Raw genomic sequence first — 17,310 nt, 5'->3', positions numbered from 1 at the left:
CAGACTGATGTGGGGGGGGGCAGGAAGAAGAAAGGAAGAGGAGGAGCCAGAGGGCTGAGGGAGAGATGAGAAGGGGAGGAGACAGCAAGGGCTAATGGAAATGTTCATGTTCATGCCGCTAGGGTGCAGACTGCCCAAGCGGAATACAAGGTGTTGCTCCTCCAGTTTCCGGAGGTGCTCACTCTGGCAATGGAGGAGGCCCAGGATTGAAAGGTTGGATTCGGATTAGGATGGGGGAGTTGAAGTGCTGAGCCACAGGGAGATCAGGTTGGTTAATGCAGACTGAGCGAAGGTGTTCGTCGAAACAATCGCCAAGCCTACACTTGGTCTCACCGATGTAGATCATCTGACATCTAGAGCAGCGGATGCAATAGATGAGGTTGGAGGAGGTGCAGGTGAACCTCTGTCGCACCTGGAACGACTGCTTGGGTCCTTGAATGGAGTCGAGGTGGGGGCGAGAGATAAAGCGACACTTGTAGCATCTCTTGCGGTTACTGCCTGTGCAATAATCTCAGGATTACTGCCTGTGCCACGCGACAGTGGGAGTAGGAATGGAGTGAAGTGGAGGATAAATGAGTGGCTGAGGGACTGGTGCAGAGGGCAGGCATTCAAGTTTCTGGATCAATTGGACCTCTTTTGGGGAAGGTGTGACCTGTACAAAAAGGATGGGTTGCACTTGAACCCGAGGGGAACCAATATCCTGGTGGGGAGATTTGCTAAGGCTACTGGGGAGACTTTAAACTAAAATGGTTGGGGGGGGGGGGGGACGACTCAAATAGAGAAAGCTAGTAAGTGTGAGGCAGGAGGCAGAGAAGGGAAGCACTCAGACCCAACCTGTAGGGGAGAAATAAGAAAAATATAATAAACAGAGAATAAGATGGGTTGAGTTTCATAAATATGCATATTTTAATGCTAGGAGCATTGTAAGAAAGGTGGATGAGTTTAGAGCCTGGATTGACATCTGGAAGTATGATGTTGTGGCGATTAGTGAAACATGGTTGCAGGATGGCTGTAATGGGAAACTAAATATTCCAGGATTTTGTTGCTTCAGGTGTGATAGAATTGGAGGGGCAAGAGGTGGAGGTGTTGCATTGCTTGTCAGGGAAGATACTACAGCAGTGCTTTGGCAGGATAGATTAGAGGGCTCATCTAGGGAGGCTATTTGGCTGGAACTGAGAAATAGGAAAGGTGTAGCAACACTTATAGGGGTGTACTATAGACCACCTAATGGGAGCAAGAATTGGAAGAGCAAATATAACCATATAACAATGTCAATAAATATGCAAGGAGATAGCAGATATTAGTACCTGTAGTAAGCACAAGGTAGTGATTGTGGGAGGTTTCAATTTTCCACACATAGACTGGGGAACACATGCTGTAAAAGGGCTGGATGGTTTGGAGTTTGTAAAATGTGTGCAGGATAGTTTTTTGCAGCAATACATAGAGCTACCTAATAGAGGAGGGGCAGTGCTGGACCTCCTGTTAGGAAATGAGACGGGACAGGTAGCAGAGGTATGTGTTGGGGAGCACTTTGGGTCCAGTGATCACAATGCCATTAGTGTCAATATAATCATGGAGACGGTCAGAACTGGACCTAGGGTTGCGATTTTTGATTGGAGAAAGGCTAACTTTGAGGAGATGTGAAAGGATTTAAAAGGAGGGGACATTTTGTTTTATGGGAAGGATGTAGAAGAGAAATGGAGGACATTTAAAGGTGAAATTTTAAGAGTACAGAATCTTTATGTCCCCGTTTGGTTGAAAGGACAGTAAAAATTGGAAAGAGCCCTGGTTCTCAAGGGAAATTGGACACGGTTCGGAAAAAGCAAGAGATCTACAATAATTATAGGCAGCATGAAGTAAATGAGGTGTTTGAGGAGTATAAGGAATGTAAAAAGAATCTTAAGAAAGAAATTAGAAAAACTAAAAGACATGAGTTTGCTTTGGCAAGTAAGGTAAAAGTAAATCCAAAGGGTTTTTACAGCTATATTAATAGCAAAAGGATAACAAAGGATAAAATTGGTCCATTAGAGAGTCAGAGTGGACAGCTATTTGCAGAGCCAAAAGAGATGGGGGAGATATTGAACAATTTATTTTCTTCGGTATTCACCAAGGAGAAGGATATTGAATTATGGGAGGTAAGGGAAACAAGTAGAGTAGCTATGGAAACTATGAGGATCAAAGAAGAGGAAGTACCGACACTTTTGAAAAATATAAAAGTGGTTAAGTCTCCAGGTCCTGACAGGATATTCCCAAGGACATCGAGGGAAATTAGTGTAGAAATAGCAGGGGCTATGACAGAAATATTTCAAATGTCATTAGACATGGGAATAGTGATGGAGGATTGGCGTACTGCACATGTTGTTCCATTGTTTACAAAGGGTTCTAAGAGTAAACCTGGCAATTAGAGACCGGTTAGTTTGACGTCAGTGGTGGGCAAATTAATGGAAAGGATACTTAGAGATAATATATATAAGCATCTGGATAAACAGGGTCTGATTAGGAACAGTCAGCATGGATTTGTGCCTGGAAGGTCATGTTTGACTAACCTTCTTGAATTTTTTGAAGAGGTTACTAGGGAAATTGATGAGGGTAAAGCGGTGGATGTTGTCTATATGGACTTCAGTAAGGCCTTTGACAAGGTTCCTCATGGAAGGTTGGTTAAGAAGGTTCAATTCTTGGGTATTAATAGTGGAGTAGCAAGATGGATTCAACAGTGGCTGAATGGGAGATGCCAGACGGTAATGGTGGATGGCTGTTTATCAAATTGGAGGCCGGTGACTAGTGGGGTGCTTCAGGGATCTGTGTTGGGTCCACTGTTGTTTGTCATATACATCAATGATCTGGATGATGGTGTGGTAAATTGGATTAGTAAGTATGCAGATGATACTAAGATAGGTGGTGTTGTGGATAATGAAGTAGATTTTCAAAGTCTACAGAGAGATTTAGGCCATTTGGAAGAGTGGGCTGAAAGATGGCTGATGGAGTTTAATGCTGATAAGTGTGAGGTGCTACATCTTGGTAGGACAAATCAAAATAGGACATACATGGTTAATGGTAGCGAATTGAGGAATGCAGTAGAACAGAGTGATCAAGGAATAATTGTGCATAGTTCCCTGAAGGTGGAATCCCATGTAGATAGGGTGGTAAAGAAAGCTTTTGATGTGCTGGCCTTTATAAATCAGAGCATTGAGTATAGAAGTTGGGATGTAATGTTAAAATTGTACAAGGCATTGGTGAGGCCAATTCTGGAATATGGTGTACAATTCTGGTTGCCAAATTATAGGACAGATGTCAACAAAATAGAGTACAGAGGAGATTTACTAGAATGTTGCCTGGGTTTCAGCAACTAAGTTACAGAGAAAGGTTGAACAAGATAAGTCTTTATTCTTTGGAGCACGGAAGGTTAAGGGGGTCTTGATAGAGGTATTTAAGATTACGAGAGGGATAGACAGAGTTGACGTGGATAAGCTTTTTCCATCGAGAGTAGGGAAGATTCAAACAAGAGGACATGATTTGAGAATTAAGGGACAAAAGTTTAGGGGTAACACTAGGGGGAACTTCTTTACTCCGAGATTGGTAGCTGTGTGGAATGAGCTTCCAGTGGAAGTGGTGGAGGCAGGTTAGATTTAATCATTTAAAAATAAAATGGGAAAGGAATGGAGGGTTATACCTGTAGTCTGAGTGCAGGTAGATGGGACTAGGTGAGAGTAAGTGTTCGGCACGGACTAGAAGGGCCGAGATAGCCGGTTTCTGTGCTGTAATTGTTATATGGTTGCAAGGGAAAGTGGTGCGGGTGGGAAGAGAAGAATTGACCAGGGAGTTATGGAGGGAGCCGTCTTAACGGAAAGTAGACGGGGGGGGGGGGGGGGGGGGGGGGGGGGAAGAAGAAGGGAAGATGTGGCGAGTGCTGGGGTCACATTGGAGGTGGCAAAAATGACAGAGGACTATTTGTTGTATGTGGCGGCTAGTGGGGTTGAAGGTGAGGACTAGGGGACTCTGCCCTTGTTCCGAGTGGGGGAATGGGGTGCAGTTCCTTCTTGAAAATTCATATAACAAGTCCCTCCAATTTGTGGACAACACTCCCACCGTGTGGTGATCCGCCGCACTGCAGGCCCATCTGATAGAAACATAGAAAATAGTGGCCTGTAAAAGTTCTCATACCCCTTGAACCTTTCCACATTTTGTCACGTTACAACCCCAAACACAAGTGTATTTTATTGGGATTTTATGTGATAGACCAACGCAAAGTGGTGCATAATTGTGAAGTGGAAAGATAATGATACATGGTTTTCACATTTTTTTTACAAATAAAAACTGAAAAGTGTGGCGGGCAAAAGTATTCAGCCCCCCTGAGTCAATACTTTGTAGAACCACCTTTCGCTGCAATTACAGCTGCAAGTCTTTTGGGGTATGTCTCTACCAGCTTTGCACATCTAGCGACTGAAATTTTTGCCCATTCTTCTTTGCAAAATAGCTCAAGCTCAGTCAGATTGGATGGAGAGCGTCTGTGAACAGCAATTTTCAAGTCTTGCCAGAGATTCTCAATTGGATTTAGGTCTGGACTTTGACTGGGCCATGAATATGCTTTGATCTAAACCATTCCATTGTAGCTCTGGCTGTATGTTTAGGGTCGTTGTCCTGCAGGAAGGTGAACCTCCGCCCCAGTCTCAAGTCTTTTGCAGACTCTTAACAGGTTTTCTTCCAAGATTGCCCTGTATATGGCTCCATCCATCTTCACATCAACTCTGACCAGCTTCCCTGTCCCTGCTGAAGAAAGGCATCCCCACAGCATGATGCTGCCACCACCATGTTTCACAGTGGGGAAGGTGTGTTCAGGGTGATGTGCAGTGTTAGTTTTCCGCCACACATAGCGCTTTGCATTTAGGCCAAAAACTTCAATTTGGGTCTCATCTGACCAGAGCACCTTCCTCCACATGTTTGCTGTGTCCCCCACATGGCTTGTGGCAAACTGCAAACGGGACTTCTTATGGCTTTTTTTTTTTCTCCCCAACAATGGCTTTCTTCTTGCCACTCTTCCATAAAGGCCCGATTTGTGGAGTGCACAACTAATAGTTGTCCTGTGGACAGATTCTCCCACCCGAGCTGTGGATCTCTGCTGCTCCTCCAGAGTTACCATGGGCCTCTTGGCTGCTTCTCTGATCAATGCTTTCCTTGCCCGGCCTGTCAGTTTAGGTGGACGGCCATGTCTTGTTAGGTTTGCAGTTGTGCCATACTCTTTCCATTTTTGGATGATGGATTGAACAGTGCTCAGTGAGATGTTCAAAGCTTGGGATATTTTTTTATAACCTAACCCTGCTTTAAACGTCTCCACAACTTTATCCCTGACCTGTCTGGTGTGTTCCTTTGTTCACTAATGTTCTCTAACAAACCTCTGAGGCCTTCACAGAACAGCTGTATTTTATACTGAGATTAGATTACACACAAGTGGACTCTATTTACTAATTAGGTGACTTCTGAAGGCAATTGGTTGCACTGGATTTTATTTAGGGGTATCAGTAAACGGGGCTGAATACTTTTGCACACCACACTTTTCAGTTTTTTTATTTGTAAAAAAAATTGAAAACCATGTATCATTTTCCTTCCACTTCACAATTATGCACCACTTTGTGTTGGTCTATCACATAAAATACATTTACATTTGTGGTTGTAACGTGACAATGTGGAAAAGTTCAAGGGGTATGAATACTTTTGCAAGCCACTGTAGATACATAGAAAATAGATGCAGGAGTAGGCCATTCAATATGATCATGGCTGATCATCCAACTCAGTATCCCGTACCTGCCTTCTCTCCATATCCCCTGATCCCTTTAGCCACAAGGGCCACATCTAACTCCCTCTTAAATATAGCCAATGAACTGGCCTCAACTACCCTCTGTGGCAGAGAGTTCCAGAGATTCACCACTCTCTGTGAAAAATGTTTTTCTCAAATCGATCTTAAAGGATTTCCCCCTTATCCTTAAGCTGTGACCCCTTGTCCTGGACTTCACCAACATCAGGAACAATCTTCGTGCATCTAGCCTGTCCAACCCCTTAAGAATTTTGCAAGTTTCTACAAGATCCCCCCTTATTCTCCTAAATTCTAGCGAGTATAAGCCGAGTCTATCCAGTCTTTCTTCATATGAAAGTCCTGACATCCCAGGAATCAGTCTGGTGAACCTTCTCTTGTCCTTCCTCAGATTTGGAGACCAAAACTGTACGCAACACTCCAGGTGTGGTCTCACCAAGACCCTGTACAACTGCAGTAGAACCTCCCTGCTCCTATACTCAAATCCTTTTGCTATGAAAGCTAACATACCATTCGCTTTCTTCACTGCCTGCTGCACCTGCATGCCTACTTTCAATGACAGGTGTACCATGACACCCAGGTCTCGTTGCATCTCCTCTTTTCCTAATCGGCCACCATTTAGATAATAGTCTGCTTTCCTGTTTTAGCCACCAAAGTGGATAACCTCACATTTATCCACATTATACTGCATCTGCCATGCATTTGCCCACTCACCCAGCCTAACCAAGTCACCTTGCAGTCTCCTAGCATCCTCCTCACATCTAACACTGCCCCACCAGCTTTGTGTCATCCGCAAACTTGGAGATGTTGCCTTCAATTCCCTCATCCAGATCATAAATATATATTGTAAATAGCTGGGGTCCCAGCACTGAACCTTGAGGAACCCCACTAGTCACTGCCTGCCATTGTGAAAAGGACCCGTTTACTCCTACTCTTTGCCAGCAAGTTCTCTATCCACATCAATACTGAACCCCCAATACCATGCAGGAGCAGGCCATTCGGCCCTTCGAGCCAGTACAGCCATTCATTGTGAACATGGTTGATGGTCTCCAATCATTAACCCGTGCCTGCCTTCCCCCATATCCCTTGACTCCACTAGCCCCTAGAGCTCTATCCAACTCTCTCTTAAATCCATCCAGTGATTTGGCCTCCACTGCCCTCTGTGGCAGGGAATTCCAAAATCTCTGGGTGAAAAAGTTTTTTACTCACCTCAATCTTAAATGCCCCCCCTTTATTCTAAGACTATGGCCCCTGGTTCTGGACTCCTCCAAAATTGGGACCATTTTTCCTGAATCTAGCTTGTCCAGTCCTTTCATAAGTTTCTACAAGATCCCCCTCATCCTTCTAAATTGTGGACAAAGTACTGGTTTGACTTGGCAGCAACAACAACTCGTGGCAATATCCTCATAAATCTCATCTGCACACTTCCAAAGGGTCTCCAAACATTGGAGACAGATATAAGATCTGCTCTTTGGGGAATTTTACACATCCTTACTCAAATCCATAGCAAACTAATTGTTCCAAATCACTGGGTTCACAGTAAGAAAGCCCCTCAGGTCCCTTCAGCTCAATATTCTACATTAACCCTGCATCAGTTCCAGCTCCACATTGTGCTTCAATCATTAACAATTATCACTGATCAATATTGTACCACAGAAAGACAAATTGCTGGAGTAACTCACTGGGTCAGGCAGCATCTCTGGAGGAGAAGGATGGGTGATATTTTTGGTAAGAACCCTTCTGTTCCATCTCAAAATCTGTTGTTTGTCCAGAGATGCTGCCCAACCCACTGAGTTACTCCAGCAATGTGTCTATCTTTGGTATAAACCAGCATCTACAGGTCTTTGTTTCTACATTTTACATCAGCCAGATTCAATTTCAGTTGTGATAAGGTTAGGGTATCATCAATTTAGTAAAGATACAACCTTTTATTTCTGACACTGTGCCCTCCGATTCAAGCCATTCCCACTAGTGGAAACACCCTTTAAGTCCAGAGATACAGCGCAGTAACAGCACAATTCCAGTTGCACCAGGAAAAATAATCATGAAAAACCCTGGACACTTCAAATGACGCAATTGAAAGGAAAAGTCAGCACAATTAATCAAAGATGCAAACACAATTCAGGAGAAAGCTGTAGTGTTCTCACCTACCTCATGCCCTGGAGATGTAGATCCACATCAGACACAAGGAGAGACTCCCTATCTCTGCCCTGAGCTCTGCATCCATCCGCAGCCCAGGACCACTGCTCCCATCCATCCAGCACTAGCCCAGGACCACTGCTCCCATCCATCCGCAGCCCAGGACCACTGCTGAGCCATGCATCCGCAGCCCAGGACCACTGCTCCCATCCGCAGCCCAGGACCACTGCTCCCATGCACAGCCCAGGACCACTGCTCCCATGCACAGCCCATAACTCCCCCTTTTATACACAGCAGCTGACAATTTCCTAATCAAGCCAATTACCACATTAACCCTTCGCCCACCAGTGGCCAATCAATGATTATTGCACACATCATGATATCCAAATGGGGCAGTAGTTGTCTGCGGGACAATAATTGCTCTCTGTTGACTCATTGCTCTTTGCACAAAGTGGCTGCTTGCATTTCCTTAAGTCAGAGAAGACCATAACACACAGTCAGAATTAGACCATTCGGCCCATCGAGTCTACTCCACCATTCATTCATGGCTGATCTGTCTCTCCCACCTAACCCCATTCTCCAGCCTTCTCTCCATAACCCCTGACACCCATACTAATCAACAATCTATCTATCTCTGCCTTAATTATATCCACTGACTTGGCCTCCACCGCCGTCTGTGGCAATGAATCCCACAGATTCACCACTCTCTGGCTAAAGAAATTCCTCGTCATCTCCTTCCTGAAGGAAAGTCCTTTAATTATGAGGCTGTGCCCTCTGGTCCTCGACTCTCCCACTAATGGAAACATCCTTTTAGTTTAGTTTAGAGATACAGCGCGGAAACAGCCCCTTCGGCCCACCGGGTCCACCCCGTACACTAACACTATCCCACACACTAGGGACAGTTTTACGATTACCAAATTACCAAAGTAATTAACCTACAAACCCACACGTCTTTGGAATGTGAGAGGAAACCGGGGCGCCTGGAGAAAACACATGCAGGTCACAGGGAGAACGTGCAAACTCTGTTCAGACAGCAACCGTAGTCAGGATGGAACCCGGGTCTCTGGCGCTGTGAGGCAGCAACTCTACCGCTGCACCACAAGGCCGACCCATTCTTTGTTATTTTTGTATCCATGATTCTATTTTTTATTCCACACCAGCTCGCTGGTTCACAAATTGTTCACATTGAGAATGTCAACCTGAGGGGAAACCTTTCCACACAGAGGGTGGTGGGTGTATGGAACGAGCTGCTGGAGGAAGTAGTTGAGGCTGGGACTATCACAACACTTGGACAAGTACATGGATAGGACAGGTTTGGAGGGATATGGTGCAAGCGCGGGCAGGTGGGACTAGTGTAAATGGGGCATGTTGGCCTGTGTGGGCAAGTTGGGCTGAAGGGCCTGTTTCCGTGAATCTGGGACTAGTGTAGATGGGGCATGTTGGCCGGTGTGGGCAAGGTGGGCTGAAGGGCCTGTCTCCGTGACTGTGACTAGTGTAGATTGTGCTGTTTCTGTGCTATATCTCCGAACTAAAAGGATGTTTCCACTAGTGTGATAGTCTTGGACCAGAGGGCACAGTGTCAGAAATAAAAGGATGTATCTTTACTAAAATGATGATACCCTAACCTTATCACAACTGTAATTGAATCTGGCTGATGTAAAATGTAGAAACAAATACCTGTAGATGCAGGTTTATACCAACAATGGACACATTGCTGGAGTAACTCAGTGGGTCAGGCAACATCTCTGGACAAACAAGGGGTTTTGGGTTGGGGGGAAAAAAGGGTTCTTGCCCAAAATATCATGCATCCTTTTCCTCTACAGATGCTGCCTGACCCACTGAGTTACTCCAGCACTCTGTGAAATGTCACCTATCCATGTTCTCCACAGATGCTGCCTGACCCGCTGGGTTGTCGGGTTATGCTTGTAATAAGGCTCGTACCACGACGTAAACAGAGTATATCTTTATTTAGCAACTCTGTACAGCAGCCGCTGGGCAACTCCCTAACTGCCACACCCCAGGGTTCCAGTCACATCCGGTTACTGGAGCCTGGCTTCTGTCACACTGGGTCCTAGTGCCTGTCTGCCCAGCCTTACACTATTATTGCATAATACCACAGAGTTACTCCAGTCACGGAAACAGATCCTTCAGCCCACCTTGCCCACACCGGCCAAGATGCCCCATCTATACTAGTCCCAGAGTCGCGGAAACAGGCCCTTCAGCCCAACCTGCCCACACTGGCCAACATGCCCCATCTACACGTCCCACCTGCATGCATTTGACCCATATCCCTCCAAACCTGTCCTATCCATGCACTTGTCCAAGTGTTGTGATAGTCCCAGCCTCAACTACCTCCTCCAACAGCTCGTTCCATACACCCACCACCCTCTGTGTGGAAAAGTTTCCCCTCAGGTTGACATTCTCATTGTGGACAATTTGTGAACCAGCGAGCTGGTGTGGAATAAAAAATGGAATCATGGATAGAAAAGTAACAAAAAATGGGTCGGTACAGTGGTGCAGCGGTAGAGTTGCTGCCTCACAGTGCCAGAGACCCGGGTTCCATCCTGATTACGGGTGCTCTCTCTGCAGAGTTTGCACGTTCTCCCCATGACCTGCGTGAGTTTTCACCGAGCACTCCGGTTTCCTCCCACATTCCAAAGACGTGGGGGTTTGTAGGTTAATTGCCTTTTGTAATTCAGTCATTGTGAAACTGTCCCTAGTGTGTGGGATAGTGTTAGTGTACGGGGTGATCGCTGGTCGGAACGGACTCGATGGGCCGAAGGGCCTCTTTCCGTGCTGTATCTCTAAACTTAACTAGTGTATGGGGTGATAGCTGGTCGGTACGGACTCGGTGGGCCGAAGGGCCTGTTTCTGTGCTGTATTTTTAAACTAGTAAACTGCAGTCTACGGTGCTTCTGGCTGCGGCGGGGACTTTAAATCTCAACCGCCGGCCTGCGGGCTACACAATCTTGAAGCCGCGGTCTCCGGTGAGGAAAGACCAATCCTGGACTGGACTCTGGACTCTGGTCTTGTCCCAGGGAGGGGAGGGGGGGGAATGGAGGAGGACGGCCAAAACTTTTTGTGCCTTCCACCACAGTGATGAATGCTGTGGTGGATGTTTATGTTACATGTTGTGTCCTGTTTATGCATTTTATTATTTTGTTAACCCATCTTTATGCTTTGTATGGAACTGATTTTTAAATTATGTAAAGCACTTTGGGGTCAATGAAAATTGACTGTAAATGTGCTATATAAATAAACTTATTATTATATTATTATTAGTGTATGGGGTGATCGCTGGTTGGTACAGACACGGTGGGCCGAAGGGCCTGTTTCTGCTCTGTATCTCAAAACTAAAAGGTTGTTTCCATTAGTGGGAGCATCTAGGACCAGAAGGCACAACCTCAGAATTAAAGGACATTCCTTTAGGAAGGAGATGAGGAGGAATTTCTTTAGCCAGAGGGTGGTGAATCTGTGGGTTCTTTGCCACAGACGTCGGTGGAGGCCACAAGTCAGTGGATATATTTCAGGCAGAGATAGATAGATTGTTGATTAGTGCAGGTGTCAGGGATTATGGGGAGAAGGCAGGAGAATAGCACAAGGATTTGAGTATAGGAGCAGGGAGGTTCTACTGCAATTGTACAGGGTATTGGTGAGACCACATCTGGAGTATTGCGTACAGTTTTGGTCTCCTAATCTGAGGAAAGACATTCTTGCCATAGAGGGAGTACAGAGAAGGTTCACCAGACTGATTCCTGGGATGTCAGGAATTTCATATGAAGAAAGACTGGATAGACTCGGTTTGTACTCACTAGAATTAAGAAATTTAGAAGATTGAGGGGGCGATCTTATAGTAACTTACAAAATTCTTAAGGGGTCGGACAGGCCAGATGCAGGAAGATTGTTCCCAATGTTGGGGAAGTCCAGAACAAGGGGACACAGTTTAAGGATAAGAGGGAAATCTTTTAGGACCGAGATGAGGAAACCATTTTTCACACAGAGAGTGGTGAATCTCTGCCACAGAAGGTAGTTGAGGCCAGTTCATTGGCTATATTTAAGAGGGAGTTAGATGTGGCCCTTGTGGCTAAAGGGATCAGGGGGTATGGAGGGAAGGCAGGTACAGGATACTGAGTTGGATGATCTGCCATGATCATATTGGATGGCGGTGCAGGCTGGAAGGGCCGAATGGCATACTCCTGCACCTACTTTCTATGTTTCTATGTTAATGGGGTTAGGAGGGATAGATAGATCAGCCATGAATGAATGGTGGACTCGATGGGCCGAATGGCCTAATTCTGATTCTGTGTGTTATGGTCTTTTCTGACTTAAGGAAATGCAAGCAGCCAGATTGTGCAAAGAGCAATGAGTCAACAGAGAGCAATTATTGTCCTGCAGACAACTACTGCCCCAGGTGGATATCATGATGTGTGCAATAAACATTGATTGGCCACTGGTGGGCAAAGGGTTAATATGGTAATTAGCTTGATTGGAGCTGATTAGGAAATTGTCAGCTGCTGTGTATAAAAGGGGAATTGTGGGAGTGTCTGAGTGCAGTTGTCCTGGGCTGTGGATGGATGGGAGCAGTGGTCCTGGGCTGTGGATGGATGGCAGCAGAGTTTGGGGTGGAGACAGGGAGACTCCCCTTGTGTCTGATGTGGATCTACACCTCGAGGGCATGAGGTAGGTGAGAACACTACAGCTCTCTACTGAATTGTGTTTGCTTCTTTGACTAATTGTGCTGACTTTTCCTTTTAATTGTTATCATTTGAAGTGTCCAGGATTTTTAATTATAATTTTTTTTTCTGGTGCAACTGGAATTGTGCTGGTTCTGTGCTGTATCTCAGAACTAAAAGGGTGTTTCCACTAATGGGAGAGTCTCGAACCAGAGGGCACAGTGTCAGAATAAAAGGATGCATCTTTACTAAAGCGATGATACCCTAAACTTGTCACAACTGAAATTGAATCTGGCTGATGTAAAATGTAAAAGCAAAGACCTGTAGATGCTGGTTTATACAAAAGGTAGACACATTGCTGGAGTAACTCAGTGGGCCAGGCAGCATTTCTGGACAAACAAGGAATTTGGGGATTGAACAGAAGGGTTCTTACCCAAAGTATCAACCATCCTTCTCCTCCAGAGATGCTGTCTGCCCTGCTGAGTTACTCCGGCACTCTGAAATGTCACATATCCATGTCCTCCACAAATGCTGCCTGACCCGCTGAATTACTCCAGCACTCTGTTGATCAGTGATAATTGTTAATGATTGATGTACAGTGTGGAACAAGGAGTTGAAACAGGTGCTGGGATAATGTAGAATATGGGGTTGAAGGGACCTGAGGGGCATTCTTAGAAACATAGAAATTAAGTGCAGGAGTAGGCCATTTGGCCCTTTGAGCCTGCACCGCCATTCAATATGATCTAGGTGGATCATCCAACTCGGTATCCTGTACCTTTCCATACCCCCTGATCCCTTTAGCCACAAGGGCCACATCTAACTCCCTCTTAAATATAGCCAACGAACTGGCCTCAACTACCTCCTGTGGCAGAGAATTCCTGAGATTCACCACTCTCTGTGTGAAAAATGTTTTTCTCATCTCGGTCCTAAAAGATTTCCCTCTTATCCTTAAACTGTGACCCCCTTGTTCTGGACTTCCCTAACATCGGGAACAATCTTCCTGCATCTAGCCTGTCCAACCCCTTAAGAATTTTGTACGTTTCTATAAGATCCCCCCTCAATCTTCTAAATTCTAGCGAGTACAAGCCGAGTCTATCCAGTCTTTCTTCATATGAAAGTCCTGACATCCCAGGAATCGGTCTGGTGAACCTTCTCTGCACTCCCCCATGGCAAGAATGTATTTTCTCAGATTAGGAGACCAAAACTGTACGTAATACTCCAGGTGTGGTCTCACCAAGACCCTGTCCAACTGCAGTAGAACCTCCCTGCTCATATACTCAAATCCTTTTGCTATGAATGCTAACATACCCTTGCTTTCTTCACTGCCTGCTGCACCTGCATGCCTACTTTCAATGACTGGTGTACCATGACACCCAGGTCTCGTTGCATCTCCCCTTTTCCTAATCGGCCACCATTCAGATAATAATCTACTTTCCTGTTTTTGCCACCAAAAGTGGGTAACCTCACATTTACCCACATTATACTGCATCTGCCATGCGTTTGGCCACTCACCCAGCCTATCCAAGTCACCTTGCAGCCTCCTAGCATCCTCCTCGCAGCTAACGCTGCCCCCCAGCTTAGTGTCATCCGCAAACTTGGAGATGTTGCATTCAATTCCCTCGTCCAAATCATTAATATATTGTAAATAGCTGGGGTTCCAGAACTGAGCCTTGCGGTACCCCACTAGTCACTGCCTGCCATTGTGAAAAGGACCCGTTTACTCCTACTCTTTGCTTCCTGTCTGCCAGCTAGTTCTCTATCCACATCAATACTGAACCCCCAATACCGTGTGCTTTAAGTTTGTATACTAATCTCTTATGTGGGACCTTGTCGAAAGCCTTCTGAAAGTCCAGATATAACGCATCCACTGGTTCTCCCTTATCCACTCTACTAGTTACATCCTCGAAAAATTCTATAAGATTCGTCGGCCATGATTTCTCCCCGTTTTCTCTCTCCCTCTTTTAAAAAGTGGGGTTACATGAGCTACCCTCCAATCCTCAGGAACTACTCTAGAATCTAAAGAGTTTTGAAAAATTATCACTAATGCATCCACTATTTCTGAGGCTACTTCCTTGAGTACTCTGGGATGCAGCCTATCTGGCTGTGGGGATTTTTCCCCTTTAATCCATTCAATTTACCCAACACCAATTTACCTAACTTTAACCTGGATTTCACTCAATTCCTCCTACTCCTTTGACCCATGGTCCCCTGCTATTTCCGGCAGATTATTTATGTCTTCCTTAGTGAAGACAGAACCAAAGTAGTTATTCAATTGGTCTGCCATGTCTTTGTTCCCCCTGATCAATTCACCTGTTTCTGACTGCAAGGGACCTACATTTGTTTTAACTAATCTTTTTCTCTTCACATATCTATAAAAACTTTTGCAGTCAGTTTTTATGTTCCCTGACAGTTTTCTTTCATCATCATCTATTTTCCCTTTCCTAATTAAGACCTTTGTCCTCCTCTGCTGGTCTCTGAATTTCTCCCAGTTCCCTGGTAGGCTGTTTTCTCTGGCTAATTTGTATGCGTCATCTTTTGTTTTGATACTATCCCTGATTTCCCTTGTTATCCACGGATGCACTACCTTCCCTGATTTATTGTTTTGCCAAACTAGGATGAACAATTGTTGTAGTTCATCCATACAGTCTTTAAATGCCTTCCATTGCATATCCACTGTCAACCCTTTAAGAATCAATTGCCAGTCTATCTTGGCCAATTTGCGTCTCATACCCTCAAAGTTACCTTTCTTTAAGTTCAGGACCCTTGTTTCTGAATTAACAATGTCCCTCTCCATTCTAATGAAGAACTCAACCATATTATGGTCACTCTTGCCCAAGGGGCCATGCACGACAAGATTGCTAACTAACCCTTCCTCATTGCTCAATACCCAATCTAGAATAGCCTGCTCTCTCGTTGGTTCCTCTACCTGTTGGTTTAGAAAACTATCCCGCATACATTCCAAGAAATCCTCTTCCTCAGCACCCTTACCAATTTGATTCACCCAATCTATATGTAGATTGAAGTCGCCCATTATAACTGTTTTACCTTTGTTGCACACATTTCTAATTTCCTGCTTGATGACATCCCCAACTCTACTACTGTTAGGTGGCCTGTACACAACTCCCACTAGTGTTTTCTGCCCCTTAGTGTTTTGCAGTTCTACCCATATTGATTCCACATCCTCCAAGCTAATGTGCTTCCTTTCTATTGCGTTAATCTGCTCTCTAACGAGCAACGCTACCCCACCTCCTTTCCCTTCTGTCTATCCCTCCTGAATATTGAATATCCCTGAATGTTCAGCTCCCAGCCTTGGTCACCCTGGAGCCATGTCTCCGTGATCCCAACTATATCATAGTCATTAATAGCTATCTGCACATTCAACTCATCCACCTTATTACGAATGCTCCTTGCATTGAGACACAAAGCCTTCAGGCTTGTTTTTACAACACTCTTACCCCTTATACAATTATGTTGAAAAGTGGCCCTTTTTGATTTTTGCCCTGGTTTTGTCTGCCTGCCACTTTTACTTTTCACCTTGCTACCTATTGCTTCTACCCTCATTTTACACCCCTCTGTCTCTACGCTCACACATTTAAGAAACCCTTTCCCTTTAACTCCATCCTCGACTATCCCATTTGACACCCCATCTTGGAACAATAAGTCTGCTGTGGATTGGAGTAAGGATGGATGAAATTCCCCAAAGAGCTGATCCAATCTCTCCAATGTTTGGAGACCCTGGGAAAGGGTGCAGACAAGATTTACGAGGATATTGCCAAGTCAAACCAGTACTTTGTCCACGTATCAGATGGGCCTGCAGTGCAGCAGATCACCACATGGTGTGAGTGTTGCCCACAAACTGACCAGGCCTGCAGTGCAGCCGATCACCACACGGTGGGAGTGTTGACCACAAATTGGAACGACCCGTTCTGTGAATTCACTGCACAGTGGGAGCTGCTGCCTACAAATTAAATATAATTTTGCTCTTTACTGCAAAATTGATCTTTACTGCTGTGTGACTTGTTTCCTTTCCCCGTAATGCACCCATTGTAAAAGCCCTGAAACCAGTGACGGTTTGGGATGAAAATCAAGGTTTACAAAAAAAAGACAATGCTGGAATAAATCAGCGGGTTGGGCAGCATCTGTGGAGAACATGGATAGGTGACGTTTCACAGAGTGCTGGAGTAACTCAGCGGGTTAGGCAGCATTTGTGGAGAACATCGATAGGTGACGTTTCACAGAGTGCTGGAGTAACTCAGCGGGTCAGGCAGCATCTGTGGAGAACATGGACAGGTGAGATTTGGGTTGGGAGCCTCGGACTGATTTCTGGGTGTGGTTCTATTTACTTCATGAAGGCAGTGGCAAGAATGAATTTGTCTCCTGGATAGTTGTCCAATTGTGTTTTAATTGGGGCACTCACTTTATGAAGACTGGTTTTCAGTTGATGACTAATTGAATAATAAGAAGACAGCAAGGAATTTAAAGTGGATCTACATTGTACTTGGTTGAGGAAAGTTAATGTGAACTAGTTGTTAACAACTTGAGTGAAATGGTCAATGTTAACTACCCTAATCACATCTTGTTTATTATGAGTACTTGTGAAGGACTTTCAGGTGAAGGGAGTCTGTGTGTGATGTATTTCCCTGCACTCCCCCCATACCCCCCCCCCCCCCCCACCCACCCACCCACCCACCC

The 17,310-nt window shown here is 45.2% G+C and overlaps 1 protein-coding gene across 1 annotated transcript in view; it reads left to right on the top strand.

Annotated features, from left to right (window-relative positions):
• LOC129706041 (RAS guanyl-releasing protein 2-like) overlaps positions 1–17,310 on the top strand; it is a 49,205-nt gene that overhangs the window by 10,674 nt on the left and 21,221 nt on the right. The window lies entirely within an intron of this gene.

Source organism: Leucoraja erinacea, chromosome 19 (assembly GCF_028641065.1).
Source record: "Leucoraja erinacea ecotype New England chromosome 19, Leri_hhj_1, whole genome shotgun sequence".
NCBI classification, from domain to species: domain Eukaryota; kingdom Metazoa; phylum Chordata; class Chondrichthyes; order Rajiformes; family Rajidae; genus Leucoraja; species Leucoraja erinaceus.
Note: the sequence above shows the minus strand (reverse complement) of the source record. Positions and strands in the feature narration are given on the sequence as shown.